Raw genomic sequence first — 20,400 nt, forward strand, 5'->3', positions numbered from 1 at the left:
CCTTTATCCTTTTTATAGGGAGGAGAGTGGCAGTAGAAGATGGAGACAGAGAATCTTTTTTTATTTTGTTTTATTTTAAAGACTTTATTTATTTATTTGACCCAGAAAGAGACAGCCAGAGAGAGAGGGAACACAAGCAGGGGGAGTGGGAGAGGAAGAAGCAGGCTTCCAGAGGAGGAGCCTGATGGGGGGCCCGATCTCAGACCTCTGAGATCACAACCTGAGCTGAAGGCAGACACTTAATGACTGCACCACCCTGAGATCATGACCCGAGTCAAAATCGAGAGTCAGACATTGAAGTGACTAAGCTACCCCGGCGCCCCATTAAACCTTAATGACATGGCAAAACTCGGCTAAATCCAGTCTCCCCTCAATTATTCCTACCTGTAGGAAATTTCCTTTTGTCCCAAGAGAAATCATTTTTTTATGTTGCTCTCCCAGGTCAACTTATAAATGCTGCTGCTGCTTCTTTCTCCCTTCTCTCTTTTTAAAAAGATTTTATTTATTCTAGAGTGAGAGCACTCACAAGCAGGGAGAGAAACAGAGAGAGAGAGAGGAAAATACTCCTTGCTGAGTGTGGAACTGACACAGGGCTGGATCCCAGGACCCTGAGATCATGACCTGAGCTGAAACCAAGAATCCAACGCCCATCCGACTGAAGCACCCAGGTACCCAACTTATAAACATTTCCAATAGAATCAGCTACTATTCTTTTCTTTTTGGATGGGTGTGTTCTTAATTCTTTTTGAATGAGACAATTTTAATAGCTGGGTCTCTGGTCTTGATTTTGGATATCAACTACAAGGAGTATCCAGCAAAAAGTAGACAACAAATAGTTATTACTGGATCTATGTAGATTTTAATTTTATAACTTGAAATCAATCTGATTTCCCTTATATTATCTCTTGATTTTCATGCTCCCTACACTTTCCTGCTTATCTAGGAGTAATGTAAAACAATATAACATAATTGAAGGGAGAAAACTTGATTGGACATTATGCAAAGAATAAACCAAAGGCCATTTACCTAAGTTGTGCTACGATGTCAAGAAGGGAAATATGAAGATGTTATGAAAATTATTTGTAATTTCCCATCTCAGAAGTAAAGTCTAAAATTCTCATTATTCTTGGACATTTTTAAATGTATCCAAACTTGTGGTGAACAAAAGAAAGTAAATAAGAAACTCATGAGTTGCAATATTTAGAAATGGTGGCTGGATTTGACTGTGAGGCAAACAGCCTTCTAACAGGCTATACATGCTGTGGGGTTACACTTTGGTCAGCCACCCGCAGATTCAAAACTCATACACTTTATTAGCATTAACAAGGGGTGAAAATTGTGTGAAATGGCTGATCAGTAATAATTGTTCTGTGAATATGAATTTTAGTTTGGATAAAACACACGATATCATTTACTGCAACTTTAGATGTCTCGCTTCTATTATGCCCTCTTGCAAAATTTTCAAAAAGGAAAGGCTGTTGTCCAATTTCGGGTGGTCTGGGGCCCGTTCCAGTTTGTCTAACAGTGCTTGAAAATACATATTTGCAATCATGGAGAAAAAGGAGTTGGGGAGAAATGACTGGGTCCAGAGAGTGAGCTTTGAGAGAACACTTCCCAAAACACTTTCGCTACTTTGAAAAAATTGAAATATAAGTATAGGTGTATTCCTTTTTACATCAGTGGGGGTCTGTGACAAATTCCATAGAGATAGATATTGGCTGTTTAATATTGGGTTAAAAGAGATCAGGAGGAATCCCCATTTTTCAATCTTTTTTCTAAATTATTTATTGGTATATTTTATATATAGAGAGACAGCGTGAGTTGGAGAGCAGAGGGAGAGGGAGAATCTCAAGCAGACTCCATGTTGAATGCAGAGCCCAATGCAGGGCTCCCCTAGGAAACCCCATTTTTCTTAAACCGAGTTAGCAGACATGGCTTAAGACAGGGCTTCTCAACCTTGGCTCTGTTGACAATTGGGGCAAGGGAACTCTTGTGGGGGCTGCAGGGAGCCTGGTAGCATGTGGAGCAGCATCCCCGGCCTCTACCCACCACATGCCAGTAGCACCCACCCCACAGTTGGGAACCTTCAATGTACCCAGACATTGCCGAGTGTTCCCTGGGGGCAAAAGCACTCCCTGCTTGGGGACCACTGGAAGCCAATATAATGTGTCCAGAGAACTGGGAAGATACACACTCTGGGTATAATATTCTATTATGTACCCCTTAATGGAGTAAAAAGAATCTCAGACCGAAGAGACATTGACGGGATGTGAATACAGGGAGAGCGAGAACGCCAATGGAAGCCTTATCACCGTGTAAACGCCTGGAGGCCAGGATTCAAGGCGAGTAGAGAGGAGCCCTACATTAATTTATTTTCATTCATAAAAATGATTGATAATCATTCATTCCATTCATGGGTTTCTCACATTCTACAGAGGGTGGCTAAGGAGAGAGCATAATGGAGAGTTTAGACGAGTTTAATGAAACAGTTACTGAGCCACTATCACTATGCCTGGCAACATGTATGTAATTTTGTCCCACATTTACTCTGGGTTTGAGAATCCCAGGCACAGATGTGAGTCTCAGTACTCAGTCTGAAGAAGTGGATTATTTCAGGATGTTCATAAATCAAAGTGCAGTATAGCTAGAGTCAGCCTGAACAGCACTGGCCAATAGGATTCTGTGATGTAAACGATCACTGTCTGCTCTGCCCAATATGGTAGCACCAGCTCGGAGTGGCTCTTGAGCCCTTGAAATGTGTCCACCTTTCTTGTGTCACATGTGGAAATGTGAACATTTGAGGGATAGTGAATTAAAAATACATTGTTTAGTGTGCCTGGGTGCCTCAGTTGGTTAAAAGACCATCTCTTGATCTCGGCTCTGGTCTTGATGGTTGTGGGTTCAATCTCCGACTTGGGCTCCACAATGGGCAGGAGCCTCCTTAAAAAACAAAACCAAACCCAAAACATCATTTACATTTACTTCCCCATTTTCATTGCTCTTGTTTCCAGTGTGCTTATTAGAAAACATGAAACCATGTCTGTGTCTTGCATTAGGTTTTTATCAGAGAGCCCTGATCTAGAAGGTGGAGAATTCTGCCCTGTCAGGACACCTTAAACTCAACCCTGCTCTGGGTCAGTGTCAGGGCCATGCAGGACCTGCAGGCAGAGCTGGGGATCCGCCTAAGTTCAGATCCTTCTTCCGTCTCAGCTCAAAGCCCAGTGAGGCTTCTAGACTTGGTTTCCAATCGGCATTTCAGATCTCCCACCGTTTGGACCATTAGCCTTTGATTTTGTGTGTTCATTCCTTAGCACTAGAAAGGACATTTAGTTAGGACGCACTAGGTATTTCCACTTTAAGAATGAAAGGATTTCAGGAAACAATAGCATTTAAATCACAGATGATCCTGCCATTCAGCTGTCCAGGTGATCTCCTTCTGGGAGGACACCATGAAGTAGTTTGAAGAGGCAAGCCAATGTCCTGTCTACCTAGACATTCTGGAGAAGTGCTTTGTGGAAAATTTAAAAATTAATTAATTAATTTCTGGTTCCTGGCACAGGACTCCTAAATTCCTTGCAGTTTCCTGAGGGATAGGAGAGCCTTTCGTTAGTCATAAAATCTCCAACAGACCTCTCCAGCGTTTAGGCTAAAGAGCTGACATCATAAAATCTCCAACAGACCTCTCCAGCGTTTAGGCTAAAGAGCTGACATAAGGCGGGGCCCAGAAATGGCATCACAGTGGGGCTGGTCACCAGAAGGACCAAACTGGGAGTCAAGGATTGGAAATTTCAGCCCCAGCCACTGGCCATCTGTGAGGGGAACATTAATATTCTGGAAAAGTGATTTCCCCCCAGAGAGGGCGTGGAAGCTCTCCACCACTCCCCACCCCCTTTAGACCTTCCTTGCTATACTCATCTCTTCCACTGGGCGTTTCCTGAGTTGTATTCTTTATAATAAACTGGTCAATGTAAGTAAGGTGCTTTCCCGACTTCTGAGTCGATCTTTTTTTCCCCTTCGTTCACATAACTTTTATTACAGTGTATTTATAATTTTTCCCTTTTTAAAATTTAAATTGAATTAGGCAGCATATCATTAGTTTCAGATGTAGTGTTCAATAATATATCATTTGCGTATACCCCCCAGTACTCTTCGCATCACGCACCCCCCCTTAATGACCATCACCCAATTACCTCATTCCCCCATCCTCACCTCCAGCAACCTTCAGTTTGTTTCATATAATTAAATGTCTCTCATGGTTTTTCTCCCTCTATGATGACCTCCAGTTCAGTTTTCCCTCCCTTCCCCTATGATCCTCTGCACTGTTTCTTAGAGTCTACCTAGGAGGGACACCAAATACTTGTCTTTCTCTGGCTGTTGTGTTTCACTCAGTATAATACACTCAAGTTCCGTCCAGGTCAATGTAAGCAGGAAGAATTCATCCTTTTGAATGGCTGAGTCATATTCCTTCGCATACATGGAGCCCATCTTCTTTGTCCATCCACTTGTGGATGTGAGTCATTCTAGTGAAATTATCAACCCTAAGGAGGGGTTCTGAGGGAATACCTGACCTTGTGGTTGGGCAGAGGTGTGGGTAGCTTGAACACTCCATTTGTGACTGGCCTCTGCAGTGAGGACAGACTTGTGGGACTGAGCCCTGAAATCCGTGGAGTATGAATTGAATTGTTGGAGAACTTGTCGAGTTGGTTGTGGTTGGTGTCAGGAAATAGAGCACACAGGTGTACTTGAAACATGAACACATCTCCTCCCTCCACTGCACCAATTGACTCCATAAAGCGCCCCCTCATGGGGGTCTTCTGTGCCCTGTGGTCTCTTGGAAGAATGGAGTCAGGTTAAACTGGCAGTAGGGTAACTTGGTTTCCAAGATCAAAGATCTGGAGACTAGCTGAGAGTTATTCCCTTGGTGAAACCATGGATGCCAAAATGACCCAACTGCCCCTTCCTCACTAAGGACTCAGAGATTGTGATATCACAGTTGGTTCCCTATGAAAGGTGGGAACTATCTGTCTTTGGGCATTTTATGGGCCTGTGCCCCTAGTCCCAAGTGCACAGTAGAGTGACCTGGTAGGTCTCTGGTAAAGACTGACTGTTGAGTCCTGCTCTGGACACAAGTGAGCCACCTACAGAGTCCATTATCAGGACAGATAGGTTTCTTGTGAGACATCTATTCTTTGGAGGAGCAATCGCCTCATACACACTTACTTTCCCTTTGCTTCCCCACTTCCTTTGGGCTCTTGATTGGTGCCCTTGTGGAAGGTCTCCCTGTCATGCCAAACCTCAGGTGGAATCTATTCCCCATGGAAAGCACCTGCCTCGACTCTTGACTTGCCTCGCAAGACATGTAACACAGTCTCGTCCTTTTTCTTGGCTTTGTGGGGGAAAAAATGATACTTCTAATGTGTGTCTTAACCTTTTGATATGGAAAAGGATGTGGTTACACCAGAGTGCAAAGAAAGCAAAGGCTTCAAAAATCATACTGCCCCCTATGTCTACTCTTGGTTATTTCCTTCCTGCCAGCATTTTTACTGACTCACTGCTTAATGATCGTGAGACAAGTTCTCTCTTATAGGCATCATTAATTGAGTCCTGAGTTTGATGTTCAGGACAGATTTCTGTGGGAAGGTTTATTGACTTTGGAAAAAGCAGAGATAAGCCACTGAAATGCAAAAGGAATATGTGGGCCTCTTCTATGTCCAGGCTCTGCATTCTCACCAGTGCCTGAATTTGTTTTTTCTCTCCAATGGGTATGACCGCAGATGTAGATACACCCAACAACAACCTCATGATTTCTGCTCCCTGTGGAGTGTCCAAAGTGGACATTCAGTTCACATAGAATCTGAAAGAGGTGCTGAGAGGTTCAGCTATACAATTGGCATCATGGACTCCCCTTGCTTGCCCTCTGGCCACCCTACTGGTAAGTAGATCTGGGGAACATGCAAAGAATAGATGTGGGCATTTGCAAAGAATCTGCTCACTAACACAGGAAGTTCGAAATGCCTTCAAAACTTGGATTCTGGATTGTGGATTTGAGAAATAGAAAGCCCTTGTTTAATTATTGGCAGTGGGCCTAGGTCTGCTCTTTTCATGGACCGCAATTTCTACCTAGTGGGGATCATCCTGGGTGTGGATATTTGAAACCTTTCATTTTCTAACGTCAGCATTGAGTCCTGGGTGAATTCCTAACCTTTTGACGAGGTTTACCAAAGTAAAGGGTTTGTGTTATGCCATTATTTTCTGGGGCTTGATCTCAAGAACCTGAGATCATGACCTGAGCCAAAATTCAAGTCCAAGGATTCACCAGGTTCCCCGACTACATACACTTTTTTACCAGGTATTGTAGTTGCTTGGTTAAGTCCATGGCACTTGGATTTGTTCTAAAAGGTTTCCTTCTTTATGTATATTTGGAGCCGGTTCCTTCCATTTCCATTGCTACTTTTCATGAACAGATCAAAATCCTGTGTCTATTGAGTGCCCATCCATGAGCCAGAACACACTGAACCCTGCATTTTGGGGAGTATGTAAAATACTTCATTTAGAAAGGACTAGTTGTGTGTATTGCCCTCAACCTGTTCACTATTTCAGAAATGCAGTGGTGAAAATACGGTGATATTTCCCCCCTCATTATTTAGTGAAGAGTCTGCTTTACATACACATACTGACCAAGAAATTCACAAAAGTTGAGAGGTAACTAAGTACGTCCTCTCAGCTATACACAGAGAAAAATCAGGTAGTATGCATAGATGGTGAGAGAATGACATAATTTCATTAGTATACACTTAGAGAAATATGACTTGAAGAATGGAATTTCTGTGAACACTGCTCTTCATTTCATCTGGGACCCATTTTAAACTTTGTTCTAGAAATGTCTGGTGACTCCAGAGGATAGAATGGTTGGGGATGGTGTTTTAAATCAAGAGTGGGACCTCTATTTATTCTCATCTATTTTTCTTTACCCTCTTCATCCTGAAGTTTGGCTAGTGATGCTATTTGGGGGGGTGGCAAGTCATCCCCCCTCATGTCATTTATTTTCAATTAAAAAAGAGTGCGAATGTGTGAGACTGGGGTTCAACTTTCGAAACAAAGCATTTACTCTCCCATGCCCCCCTTGTCTGTGAAGACAGGCCCATGTGCACACCAGAAGTTGGCCGCTATGCAGCTGCATTGTCTCTGAAAGTTCTATGATGACACCGTCGCCATGGTGACTTGAGCCACACCTCTGCTGTCCTTTCCAGCTGGGACTCTTTGAGCTGACCCATTCCTGAGGAGAGGTGTTTGCTCTGCTGCTCCAACTCAGAATGGGAAATTGCTGTGGTTCCTGCTGTGGTTCCTGCTGTGATGGTATGTTCCTAATGATCTTCTGAATGCTGTTTGCTAGGACTCAGTTCACTCTTTCTCAAATTATTTTTCTCATCATTGAAAATTTCTTCTCACCCAATTTTATCTGCATATGTTTTATAGTTTTGTTTTATCCCTTGATTTCTACTGTTGGTGGTTCTACTGAGCTAGCAGCCTTGGTCTTTGTCCTCCATGGAGAACAAAGGACTACTTCCTATGATATCTTGCACCCCTCACTTGTCACCCCTAGGTTCTCAAGGGGGTAAAATAAGGCATTGTTTTTGTTTGTTTAAGTTTTTTTAAGCATCATAATTCTATATTCATATTATGCATTTTTGAAATTTCAAGTGAACGCAGAAAGATTGATATGGAGGACATTTATCATTGTTTTCTCAAGGTCTTACAAATTCTGCCTGTACCATTCATCCCCAAAGGGGTATGGATGTCAGGATTTGGGGGACATGTGGGTTCGTTCTTGTCAATAGTTGCCCCAAAGATATCCTCAGAATATGAGAGTCTAATTTTCAATTTATGACTCCCAAACACACATTTCCATTTCTAAGAAATTTGGGTGTTATCCAAAATGACATTTTCTAGAGATTTCAATGATATGCTACCACCCATCCCATTCAGCTCCCCAGACGAAAGTATGGTGACAATAGCATGACCTTTTTTTTCTCGGTGATGAAATGACTAGCCAGCCTTTAATGTCTGGTGAAAGATGGGTAAGTGGTTAATGGATCGAGTTAATGAGTGATCGATAACCAAGTACACAGATTATTAGTGATGCACAAAGAAAAATAGGTGATGTAGACACAAGAGCAGAGACACACACATCATAGATATAAGTATATATGTATATATACACGATTGCATATGTTTGCACTTAGGATTGTAGCTTGAAAACAGAACCTGTCTACATTAAAGTGGTTTAGATGTAATGTGTTTCTTAGTTCTCCTGAACTTTCATCGAGATCTCTTCCCAAATGCTAAGCTATGTTTTTTTTTTTCTAGGAGATGACAAGGGTCTCAGGAACTCTTAGTTTGTTTGGAGGCACTTCTATTTGTGTGAGGAAGAAATAATGCAAGATGGCATTGTTTCACATGTTTGAAAACACAAGGCTTTGTAACAGTGACCCTCCCTTCCTTTACACTGGGATTCACCTCATTTGATCTGCTGACCTTAAGACAGGCAACTGGAATAATCTAGAGAACAGTCATGGATATTTGTGGACAAGGGCCCCAGAGATTGGATTCAGGGACACAGCAATAGGATTGCTCGTTTGCTTTCTGTTGTTGTTGTTGTTGTTTGCCTCTGAATCTGTCCAAAGGAAATTGTGTTGGGGTAAAATGCTTGCATTTAGGCAAAGCAGCTGTGTGTCACAGAGCAATGGTCTGGGAACTCAGACTCCCAGATTTGAATCCACTCTGGAACTTGTGAAATTGTGAGTTCTTAGACAAGATCTTGACCCTCTAATTCACCTTTCTGATCACGTGACAGGTGTTCATTCATTCAATGCTCATCACACACTTATGCGATGATTTGTTTCCTCTCCCTATTCCTCAGGTGGAGGAACGGAGGCACAGAGATGAATGTGACCAGGTTCATGAACTCCTCTAAGTAAAGGAGCCAGGAGGTGAACCCCGGCCTGCAGTCCAGTTCTCATGCTCTAACTACTGAACCGAACTGCACTTATGACTCAGCCATGGGATCAGTAGTTACTGTGCAAAGAAGCTTTAGCATCTGCGTGGATGGTAGGAATTCCCTGAGCCAAGGGGATTCCCAAACACTGTTTGTCATTATGAGGTCAGCTCGGTGGTCAGATAGCCCAGGGAAGGTCTTGAGCCATAGAAGTCCAGATGTTGCCATGGTCATTCATCTGAAAAGGACATAGGAAGCCTGGTCCATTTGAAGCCATGATTGTGTTCAGTTCAAAGATTCTGAGGGTTTGGAGGCACCGTTTAGGACAAGCCAGTCAAACTCTGTTTGAACGCTGGGTTACTCCTCAGCACCTGACCTCAATCTGGTCAGAATGGAGGAGACCCTTTCATGGTATTTGATGGCATTGTCAGTATGAGTAAGCCCTAGTCATGCCGAAATCCTATGAGCTTAGGGACACTCCTGGGACAAGGAAAAATAAGACTCAAAGAATCAGTACATGATTACCCTACTGTCCAGAGCTGGTCAGTGCCTGGCCAGTCAGTGTCATGGCATGGTCGCTCTTCAGGGCATGGCACAAATAGAATAAGAATAAGGAGCATGCTGGGCAGTGCCTGGCTGGCTCCGCCAGTGGAGCATTTGACTCTTGATCTCAGGGTCGTGAGTTCAGTCCCATGTTGGGCATGGGCCTAGTTTAAAAACAGAGAGAAAAGAATCGGGGACATAGTGTTGTAGATTTGATAACATTCTCCCCATGAGCCCTAAAAAAATGCTTGAATGCCATGAACTACAAACTTTAGGGACAGTGACCAACAAGAACTCAAACACTTGTAACAGCCTGCTGTCCATCATCCTTGTTTGGACGTGCTTGTCCAGCTGGGCCAGGGAGTGTCCATGCTCCAGTGGGGGCCTTTGCTCCTTCCAGAGCTCTCCCATTGTTGGCTAATAATTGCAAGCATGGAGAGAGGCCATGCTTCATGACTATATACACATAGCCTTGCAAAGCAAGACTAGACGTCAAGCAGCATCAAATGAATAATGGTGCTTGGTTTTCAATGATAGAACTTCATTATTGACAAATCGTCAACAATTGATGAGCTTCCTCACAAAGGATGTGAGATGAAATGCAACAGAAAGTCTTGCTTAGATCTGAATCTAAGTCTCTCAATAAAAGGTTGCTTATTATCACGTGCAAAATAGGATACAGCAGATGATAGATTTAAATGCAAAAGCAGGTCTGGGTGATCCTTACGGAGAGTCATGATGGGGGAGCTTCTCCAGGGTGTGGGTATGGATGGGTCCCTCTCTATGTGTCCTTTGTATATTCCCTGATTTTTTAAAAAAAGATTTTATTTGAGATAGAATGAGAGAGCGGAAGTGGTGAGTAAGGGGAATGGGGGGGAGAAGAGGGACAAGCAGGCACCAGCTGAGTTCAGAAACAGAGGCCCGGCTCAATCCCAGGACCCGGAGATCATGACCTGAGCCAGGTCAGACACATGACCCACTGAGCCTCACAGGCGCCCCTGAGAGGTCCCGCTCAAAGGAGGTGGGGCTTGGTCCCCTGACACTGCAGGGTCTAGAGAAGGATGAGGAGTCTATAAAGACTGGATCTGGGGGAGGAAGAAAGGAACAGGGAAGGTGCCCATTCAGAGCCAGTGTAGTCCCGGTTCACTCTTAGCCAGGCCTTAGCCCAGGCAGTTTGGAGACTTACTTAGATCAAAATCAGTGAGATACTAGAGGTCATAGGCTTGATATATTAAACGAGCAAAGCTCTAGCCCAGGTGGCCATTTCCCCAGTTAATTCACAGGAACTGCTCAGACAGTGTTGGTCAGTTGAAGGGAAGCTAATTCTGGTAGAGCTGTCATGTGGCAATTAGTTTGGAAAGTCCTGGGTTCTGAATCAGCTTGGGAGCCCCACAGACCACTGGTCCCTGAGGGTGCTCAACTGGTCCCAGGGAAGGCTCCACATCAGACACCTAGTAGGTTGAAGGCTGTGGGAGGATGGCCAGTGTTGGGCTTCCCCTGGCCCTTCAGAGGGGCTGGTCAAGGGGCATATGCACTGTGTTCTGGGTCAGGGGTTGAAACCTAGATGTGCGAAGGTGAGCTAGGATTTGGACTATGCTGTTGGCCCAGGCACCTCCCCCAGGGCATCCACTGACTCCCTCAGACAACTCTGGGCTGGAGGATATGAGAAAGAGATGAGGGAGCCCTGGTTCAGGGCTGCAGGGCTTGATCTCAGGTGTCTGGGCAGGTGTCAGCTGTTCCGGGACCTCTCACCCCAAGGAAACAACTCCATCCTGTCCCAGCTCCCCCACTCAACATTAAGTTGTCTCTATAGCTTGGCTTTGCTAAATAGTGCTGCTGAACATGGGCAGATATTTCTCTGAAATCTAGACTTGAATTCAAATGGATTTCTTATCCAAGAGTGGGATTGCTGGGTGTAATGGTAGTTCTTTTGTGAATTTTTGTTGAAGTCCCGTATTGTGTTTTCATAGTGACTGCATCAGTTTACATTCTCTGTTTGGTATTTGAAGGCTATATGAACCCTAAGACCTTCCTAAAGCCCTCTCTGACTCAGGTGGCTTTGCTAGGCAAATGATGAACCATGGGATCAAAAGTTTGAACTCTGATGAACTTATCACTCCTTCTTCTTTGGTCTCCTGATAGCAAGATGTCAACAGCTCTTTCTGTTGTCATGCATTTCCCACGGTCTCTGAGAAAACAAAAAACAAAAATGAAAAAATCACCCATATTTTCTCTAGGTCTCCGGAAGCTGGCCAGGAGAATAAAGCCTAAGGTTCACCCCACTTCTGACCCTGTTGAAAGTACTGTGGAAATTCATTCATTAAGTTGATTCAAGAATAATTATTCTAGGGGCACCTGGGTGGTGTCCAACTCTTGATTTTGGCCCAGGTCATGATGTCAGGGTCATGAGATTGAGCCCTGTGCTGGGCTCCATGCTGGGTATGGAGCCTGCTTCAGATTCTCTTTCCCTTTCCCTATGCCCCTCCCNCCACTCCCCTGCTCACACTCTCTCTTTGTCTCTAAAAGAAAAAAGAAGAAGAATCATTTCACTAGTTTTCAGTGTCCCATACTTAAGAAAGACAAAAATGCCAAGCCATATTATTTTTGTTTCACGTGTGAAAATTTTTATTTAGCTGGTCACTCATTAGTTTATACCCACAGTAGTCAAATGGCATTTGCAACTCAAGTCTGTTCACATTTCATTGTAGGTATAGTGAAGCTAACGAATGGACATTATTCTGTTATTAAATATTAGGAAAAATAGATCTTTTATTATTTTTAATGAAAAGACGTTATTACTTTGAATAGGTTTAGATTAAGATATTAATTGAGCAGTTAATATAAAAAGTTTCCCTATCACCCTTATCCCTTGGCACACAATTTCCACAATCCTTCAAAGCTTCATCAGTGTGGAACACACGTCACGAATCACAAACCAGTGTAGCGATATTAATACTCATGGAAGGCCAGCATTGCTAGGAAGGTCGGCTCTGTGTTGTGCAGGAGTATGGGTTTTGACAAATGCGTAAAGTCTTGTATCCACCATGTACAGAGTAACTTCACTGCCTTGAAAGTCCTGTGTTTAACCTATTCATGCCTTTGCACTTTCTCTAGAAATCTTAACAACAGTTGACCTTTTGTCATCTCTATAGCTTTCCCTTCTCCAGAATGTCATCTAGTTGGAACCGTAAAGCATGTTGCTTTTCCAGACAGACTTTTTCCCTTTTATCTATATGTTTCACATTCGTCAATGTCTTTTTGTGAGTTGAAATCTCACTTATTTTTTTTAATCTCCTTTTTATTATTGTTTACGAGAAAGAGTGAAAGTGTGTGGGAGGGGCAGAGGAAGAGGGAGAATCTTCAACAGCCTCCATGCTCAGCAGGGAACCCGTCTGACCTGGGGGTGGATATCGTGCCCCTGAGATCATGAACTGAGCCAAAATCAAGAGTTGGATGCTTAACTGATGAGCCAGGTATGTGCTCCGGTAGCTCAGCTATGTTTATTACTGAATCGTATTGCATTTTAAGGGTGTATTGCTGGTTGTTTCTCCATTCACCTAGTGTAGGACAGCTTAGTCGCCTCTAGATTTGGTGTTCATAATCAAGCCGATAGAAGCACTCCTGGGCCAGTTTTCATGTGGACACAGTTTTCAACTCAACTGGGTAAATACCTAGGAGTGAGATCACTAGATGACACAGCAAGACTGTGTTTTGCTTTGTAAGATTTGATAGAACTCACCAGTCAAACCATCTGGGGCTGGCTCTTCCTCTCTGGGAAATGTAGTAACTATTGCTTAAATATCTTGGATACATTTCTGGTTCAGATCATCTATTTCCTTTCAGAGGGTTTTGGTAGTTTTGTGACTTTGAAGGAATTGGCCTCCTTCCTTTCAGTAATCCTAGAATTTGTCCATGTATTCCTTTAGAATCCTTTCAACGTGATGTCTCCTCTTTCATCTGATATTAATGTGTGTCTTCCCTCTTTCTTCATGGTTACTCAGGCTAGACCTTTATCCATTTTACTGCTATTTATAAAGAACCAGCTATTGTCTTGGTTTGGTTGATTTTGTCTGAGAGTTTTTTGTGTTCCATTTCATTGGTATCTGCAATTACATTATACTTTTTCTCTACTTGCTTTATATGACATGACCATTTTTTGCCTTGTTTTCTAAGCAAGAAGCCTATTCACTTTGAATCTTTCTTACTTTCCAACATGATGACATTCAGTAGCATAAATTCACCCAAGCACTGCCTTTGCATACATTTTTTCAACGTGTATTTTCATTTCGTTTAGATCAAAATCTTTTCAAGCTTCTCTTGAAACTTCCTCTTTGACCATTTTAAATCTCCAGCTCTTTGGGGATTTCCCAAGGTTTCTTGCTGTGGTTGAGCTCTAGTTTAATTTCATAGAGGTCTGAGAGCAGCTGTTGTATTGCTTCTACTCTTTGAAATGTTTTGGGGTGTGTTTTAGTGCCCAGCATGGGGTCTCTTGCTGAATGTACCAGGTGAGCTGAAGAAACAGTATATTCTGCTAGAGAGTCTATGCTCCAGGAAACCTGGATTCCCTGTGTTCCCTTTCCTTTCTCCTCAGGGCCATGGTTTGTCCTGTGTCCTCCCCTCTCCATGGATCCCAGAGAGTGGTAGATTTTTCAGTGTCTTCAGGCTTTTCCTTGTTCGTAGGGTGGACAGTGATTTCCATGATCCTTGCATGTGGAGCCCTCTACTTTTGTCTTCATGTGCCTTCCATCTCCCTTCTCCTGAAATGTGTCTTGACTTCAAGATATTTGGGCACACGCTGCTTCCATTCATATAACCAGGTCTCCAAAAACAGCTGAGAAGCCTGTGTCTAGATGTCAGCTTACATAACAATACACACATTTTCTTTGACATTCCACCTCTTACATTGGCTGTTATCCTAAGTTAGAGGTTTACAGAAATATCAGCCATAAGCTTTCACTCAACGTGTTACCCTCCCAGAGGCATGGACTAGTGAAAATAGAGAATATATGTGTTTTTACATATATCCATTGAGTATCCAGCCCTTCACACACAATGACAGACCAAGAAACCCATTGACAGAGATGGATAGATACGCATGTACATAGGGAGTTAGTAACATAGAAAAAAACAAGGTAACGTTTTGAGATGAAGAGACATATGAATTTCTGTATGTAGACAATTGCATCCTTGTGCACATAGAGCTCCAGCTTTAGAAAAGCATGAGCCTCTATTCATGTGGTTGTGAGGTAATGCACAGGTCAGGTCCCCTGAGTCTGCCTCCAGCGTGCTGTTCAAAGGCGAAACTCTGGTCATTCGCATGACTGGGCAACAGGTCTTAGCTTGAGGTCCTCACATGTAGGAGGAGGATATCACAAGATGATAGAGTTTCACAAGTTGTAGAACACGAGTATGTTATGTACGTAAGCTCTCTCTCTCACCAGTAAACTGGTGTTTGTCTTGTTTGACCAGATAGCTGTCAAGTCAGGCTACTAATTCATTCTGGAAGCATCATGCACATTATTATGGGAAATGGCCACTTAGTGTGACTCCTTAAACACCGAGTCTGGCTTAACGTAAAGGAGTCCTTTTTAGACAAAGCAGGTGTGTGTCGTGGAGAAAGCACTAGCCTGGGAGCTTGGACAGCAGAGTTTGACTGCAGCTCTGAGTTTTGTGAAGTTATGGCATCTCAGATGAGACATTTCACCTCCAAGGACCCTTCCTGAGCATTTCCACGGCATGCTTTACTTACACTAACCATTCAACCCTCATCACCATTGCAGTACTTTGCTTGTCAAGGGCACTCTTCAGATGGAGAAACTGAGGCACGGAGCTGAATGAACCCAAGCACACAAGCTCTTAAGTGGAAATGCCAAAATGTGAACCCAGATGGCTGGGCCCATGCTGCTACTCTGAGATACTGAACTGCACTTACCACACTGACAAGCATAGTTCTGAGCCATGGGCTCAACAGAAACCATGCAGGATCTTTCCAAGGCCTGTGTATATATCTGAACTGCATGAATCTATGGAGATCCCAAGTACTGTCTCCCGTTATGATGTGGCCTCAGTGGTCACATGGAGGGCAGACTTGGGCCTAGCCCTTAGTGTGAAAAGCACACAGAAAGTCCAAACTGTCTGTCCAGCTCACAGATTTTGAGACTGGAAGGCACAGCATTGAAAAACCTGGTAAATCTCTCTCAGTGTTGGGTCACTTCTCAGCGGCTGGCCAAAAATGGGAATCAAGAGATAGTTTAGTGCTCTTGGATTGCGTGATCCCCCTGAGCCCCAGAAAGCCTCCAGTGCTGTCAATGACACACCCAAGCAACAAGGACAAATAAGAACTCAAAGTAACATTTGGTTACTAACCCAGGGTCCACTCTTTTTCCTGCACCTCTCTTACAGAGCTGCGGTAGAGGACGTTGGGAGGAACCCAGGCCTCCCACTGTAAAGGACCATCCCATTGGTGGATGGCTACTGCTAGCACGGAGAGCCACCCGACTCAGTGAACATGAGACACACACTGGACGAAAAAATACCATAAGATTAATGATGTTATTTTTATTTATTTCATATTTTTTTAAATTTTTGGACTATCTTCTGTCTTTAGGGTGTCTTTATTTTTAATCATTATTATGTTTTAATGGAAGTAGTTGAGTTGACACACCATATTCCATTCATTTCAGGTGTAACTTTACCTTCCATGGCAAAGCCAGGACTCTGTTTCTCCCTTCTTTGCTACTTCTCTTCTCTGCATCTCCTTCCATGAAGAAGGGGGCTCACCAATAGCCAACTGCAGGCTTTTCTTTTTTAATTTAAATTCAAATTAGGTAATATATACTCTATTAGTAGTTTCAGGGGTAGAACTTAGTGGTTCATCTGTTGCGGTAAAAGCCAGTTGTCATTCCATCTAGTGCCCTCCTTAAGGCCCATCACCCAATTACCCCATCCCCCCACTACAGCAGCCTCAGTGTGTTCTCTAGATATACGGGAATATTACTCAACTGTTGAAAGACTCAAATCTTGTCATTGGCAACTGCATGCTCTTAAACCAATCGCAACCCTCACCAACTCCCCCTTCATCAGCCCTCAGTTAGTATTAAAGATACACTGTAAATTACTCAACCATCAGAAGGAATCAAATCTTGCCATTGGCAACTGCATGCTGTTTAACCAACCACATCCATCTCCACTGTTCTGTCGTTCAAGTCAAGCAGAGCTCTCTGAGTCATTCATGAGATAGAGCACCGAGGGCGGGAAGGTACTCTGTGCCCTCTAGTCTGTCTCCCATTCGGATGGCCAGTTGGAGGAGATTCCTCCTGGCAGAACAAATAGAGAGACTTCGCTACGGGCAGAGGGAGGGGTGGGGCTCCCTCATGACACCACAGTGTGCAACCAGGCGACCTATTTGTAGACTAACTGACTCACATCGACCAGGTTGCCCTAAGCTAGAAAGTCAAATGTCTGTTTCTCATTCATTTCCGCATGCTCTTGTTTGCTTTTCCTCACCCACCAAGGAGAATGGCCCAGCAGCCACTCAGCCCATGCTTCTTAACAAGTCACTCCCATACCGTCTGGTCGCCTGTCCATATCAACAGTGATCACACAGTAATTCCCGAGTAGGACCAACAATGGACTGACACTCACTCTGTGTCCTTTTAGAGTCTACCAGGGGTGTGGTGGAGGACCTTGGCAAGAAAGCACTGTGGCCCAACACATCCAGGTTAAGCTTGGCTGTCTTTGCCTGAGAGAAATGTTTCTTAATTCAGTTTCCTCTTTTTGAAGTGAGTTCAGCTATGACAACATGACAGTGTAGTTTTTAGACGTGAGGTACCATTTTCTTGCGGTGTTGGGAGGGGAGGTTGTATACTGTGTGGTAGGGGACATTTTAATCAGAAGTGGTTTTTCTTCCCTGAATTAAGAGTTTTGTAATTGTGCTTCAGGGAATTTGAGAGATCCGTCCCACAGGAAAAGCTTATGCCTTTTCCAGGGGCGCAGGCTTTGCTTCCTTTCTGGGCCTTTGTTTTTCCTGCTGTCTCTCATTTGGTTTTCACTAGTCACCAAGAAAACAGGTGATGGCACAGTATGCATATGACCTGACTCTCAGGGTGTGTTCTTTTCTGTAAATGCAGGTGGCCCCAGCACCATGTGGAAGTGGTAAGTATTCTGGAATCAGTTCCTTGCTGAGGAAAAACTATAGATGGTAAGACAGGTCACTGTCCTCATTCTGGAGAGCCATCTGATTCAGGTTCTTGATAGGACTGAGGATTGGGAGTGTGAGGAAAAGCAGACTTCCAGGTGAGAAACTATGTGCATGTGTCTCCAGTCCTTGGAAACCAATGCATTCCCCTGGGTGGTGTGGGTGTGTGTGCCTGAGGCTTGGGGGTTATGTGTCATGTGTATGTCATTGTGAGTGTGTGTGTGTGTGTGTGTGTGTGTGTGTGTGTGAGAGAGAGAGAGAGAGAGAGAGACAGCAAGAGAAACAGAGAGAAAGAGACAGAGAGAAGACTGAAAAAGAGAGAGAAAGGGAGAGAGAGAGAGAGAAACGTGTTTCTCCAGTGATACGTCAGACAGATACTGCATGATATCACCCTTCTCCAAAGCCATGTCATCACACTGCGCACTTTAGAGCCTTACTGCTGTGGGTGGCCCAGCAGGGGTACTTCAGTCCATGCTTGGAAACCAGCTGGCTCCATGCACCCCAAGCTCGTGTCCATATCAAGCAACATTCCATGAATATTCTTGAGCAACAAGAGGAATGTGCTGACAGGTATTCTGTGTCCTAGATGCCTTGGAGGAAGACATTGATCCCATCAAAGGAGACAGCGCCGGAGGCACACCTCTCACCGAGGTGAGCTAGAAGTTCTTTGTCTGAGGAACAAATGTTCCTTTCTTGGTTTCTTTCAAATCAAATTCAGATGAAAATCAGACAATGTATATTTGAGATTATACATATATATCTCCTACAATTTTCCTTTTGGAGAGAGCGTTGAGTGGTTGTCTCTGCCAACCATTAGCTGATTCGAAGGGACATTTACCATTGGCGACACCAAACCTGGTTCTAAACACTGTGGTAGGATCCTGTCCCTCAGTAACACTTTCTCCAGCTAGGAGGAAGCATTTTGTAGTCACCATCCTGAATGCACTGGACAGACATGCCCCCCAGGAAAAACAGCTTCCTACAGGCATCCAGTTCACTTACTTTGGGTCGTTTGACTCACCACTGTGTTCCATCTGGGTTCCTAAAGTCATTGAGGGATATAAAGCTCACACAGACAGACAGAGTATAGCATGACCTGAGCCTTACGGTGTCCTCTTTTCTGTACCTGCAGGTGACCCCCGCAACCAGTGAGAGTGGTACGTATTCTGGAATCAGCCTCTTCCTGAGACAAAACTCTAGATGGTAATGCTGGTGGGGCATCCTTGCAATCCTCAGTCTAATGAGCCACCCTGATTGGGTTGTGGGGGTGTGTGGGGGACCAGAGATTTCCCAGGTGACAAAGTATGTCCATGTGTCTACAGTCCTAGGAAGCCTCTGTATTCCCTGTGTGTGGTTTGGGTGTGTGTGCGTGAGGCTTGTGTTGGGGTGTCTTTTGTGGCTCTATGTGGTGTGATTGTGAGTGTGTGATTTTGTGTGGGAGACAGGGAGAGACGGACACAGACAGAGAGATGCAGAGGGGGAGAGATGGAAAGAGTGAGAGAGAGATTGCATAATTCTTCAGGAGGGGTATCCCAATGCCACTGCCCAATTCCCATTGTCCACATTCTAAAAAATAATAAAAAAGAAAGAAAGAGAGAGAGAGAAGAAAAGAAAAAAAAGAAAAGAAAAGAAAAGAAAAGAAAAGAAAAGAAAAGAAAAGAAAAGAAAAGAAGAAAAGACGTGATAAAGAAATCTCATCACAGCAGGCACATTATAGCCCTATTACCGCAGGAGGCCCAGCGGGAGCATTCAGCCCATGCCTGTGAACCAAATGCCTCCATATGCTCTAAACCCATTCATAGTGAGCAATACTCCCCGAGGCATTCTTTTTTTTTTAAGATTTTATTTATTTGAGAGAGAGTGAGTGAGAGCACAAACAGGTGAGAGGGGCAGAGGGAGAGAGAAAAGTAGACGCTCACTGAGCAGGAAGCACCATCTGGGACGCGATCCCAGGACCCTGTGGTCCTGACTTGAGCTGAAGGCAGATGGTTCACCGACTGAGCCACCCAGGCGCCCGCCCCCGCATCATTCTTGAGCAGCACCACCAATACGCTGACAGGTACTCTGTGTCCTTGTAGATGTGACTGATAATGGCGCTGTCTTGTCGTGGATTTTTCAGAGTGTTATGGAGGAGGAGGGCCTGTCTCTTGCCAAGGTGAGCTCGCCTGTCTACCCCCTAGGAACAAATGTTGCTTTCTGGGTTTCTTTCCAATCAAATTCAGATGAAATTCAGACTGTATACTCTGTGTTGGCGAATTGAACATAATACTAAAACAAAAATCATTTTCCTAATGGCAACTGCTTGTATATGGAAAAGAAATTATTTATATATACGGATTTTATGTAAAAAGCTATATATACTTTTGAGATTATACATACGCAATTTCCCTGGGGGAGAGAGCGTTGAGTGGTTGTCTCTACCAACCGTTAGCTGATTCGAGAGGACATTTACCATAGGCGACACCAAACCTGGTTCTAAATGCTGTGGTAGGATCATGTCCCTCAGTAACCCTTTCTCCGGCTTGGATGAAGCATTTTGTAGTCACCGTCCTGAATGGACTGGACAGACATGTCCCCCAGGAAAAACAGCTTCTTACAGGCTTCCAGTTCACTTACTTTGGGGTTGTTGGAATCAACCACTGTGTTCCATCTGGGTTCCTAAAGT

At 43.9% G+C, this 20,400-nt stretch overlaps 1 long non-coding RNA gene across 2 annotated transcripts; it reads left to right on the forward strand.

Annotated features, from left to right (window-relative positions):
* Window positions 1–612: 612 nt before the first annotated feature.
* On the forward strand, window positions 613–19,902 carry LOC117797788. 2 transcript variants are annotated; one of them, XR_004622692.1, is made up of 7 exons: window positions 613–668; window positions 7,251–7,356; window positions 8,921–9,108; window positions 17,668–17,692; window positions 18,322–18,386; window positions 18,868–18,892; window positions 19,814–19,902. It is a non-coding gene; the product is annotated as an uncharacterized LOC117797788 (long non-coding RNA). The 2 variants fall into 2 exon arrangements; XR_004622691.1 differs by lacking the exon at window positions 613–668 and having other exon boundaries at window positions 7,160–7,356.
* The last annotated feature ends 498 nt before the right edge of the window (window positions 19,903–20,400 follow it).

Source organism: Ailuropoda melanoleuca, unplaced genomic scaffold (genome assembly GCF_002007445.2).
Source record: "Ailuropoda melanoleuca isolate Jingjing unplaced genomic scaffold, ASM200744v2 unplaced-scaffold1412, whole genome shotgun sequence".
NCBI lineage: Eukaryota > Metazoa > Chordata > Mammalia > Carnivora > Ursidae > Ailuropoda > Ailuropoda melanoleuca.